Below are 1,257 nucleotides of genomic sequence, written 5' to 3' on the forward strand. Positions count from 1 at the left end.
ATATATATATATATATATATATATATATATATATAGTTACTAGCTTTGATTTGCGTAGGTATACTTTTGTATAAAAATGTTTTGAAGTCTATGTATGCATCCTTGGCAAATCCTCCGCGGTAATCCATTATAATTGTGTGTAATATGTATCTCGTATCTTATCTTGCATTCCATATGTGATTCATATATGTAGAAAAGTATAAAGTATATATATGTGCGTGCGTGTGTGTGTGTGTGTGGTTTTATTCGATAATCCATTTTACTACTAGCACAAAAACTGAAATTTTGTGTGAAGTGGTGTTAGTCAATAATCACGATGCTTAATTGGTACATTTTAATCGACACCGAAATGATAAAAGGCTAAATTGAGCCGGTGGAATTTGAACTCCGAACGTAAAGGCAGACGAATATGCTAAGTACTTTGTCTGGTGTGCTAACGATTCTGAATGTTAGCCACCTGAAGTCGAGTTATAACAATTAGACAAAGCAAAACAAATTTACTAGAAACAGATACATTCTACAGAATACATAACATTTCTTAGCATTAATATTCTTCAGCAGTACTACAAAGTCTACGTCATCTATAACATCGAAGTCGCAGTCAGCACTATCCTTGTTATCAAATGTATATATGTGCGTTTGTGCATGTGCGTGTGTGTGTGTGCATGCACGTGCGTGTGTGTATGTATGTGTGTGTGTGTACGTGTGTGCGTGTGTGTAGGCGTGTTGCTTAGTATTTTGTAACTTGAGAAGTGACATTCATGATCGTAAGATTGAGGTTCCCATTCTTGGGCCTGGTGGTGCATTGTGTTTCTGAGCAAAACACTTCCTTTCACCTTCCTCTAACCCACTCACCTGGCTAAAAGTACTACTCCTACGACGGAGCGGCATCCCGTCCAGGAGAGGGAGAATGTATGAGCCAGCGAATCCTGTAAAACTGGCCTTATGATTCTATGACTCGAGAGGGACGTGTTCTTATATATATATACGTCTGTTTGTGTGTGTATTGTTAAATATATACATACATATATATATATGTATGTTAAAGTCTGTTAAAGTCTGTCATACCGGCCATGACGAAGGGAAATAGCCCTGAAACTCGAGTCGCCTTTATATATATATATTTATATTTATATATTTATATATTTGATCCTTTATATTGAACACTCAATATTTCATCTACATTCAATACTTTCTTTCATGGTGCCATCCATTTTTATGTTATTTTATTTTATATTGTATATTGTATATCATATT

Source organism: Octopus bimaculoides, chromosome 3, assembly GCF_001194135.2.
Source record: "Octopus bimaculoides isolate UCB-OBI-ISO-001 chromosome 3, ASM119413v2, whole genome shotgun sequence".
Lineage (NCBI taxonomy): Eukaryota > Metazoa > Mollusca > Cephalopoda > Octopoda > Octopodidae > Octopus > Octopus bimaculoides.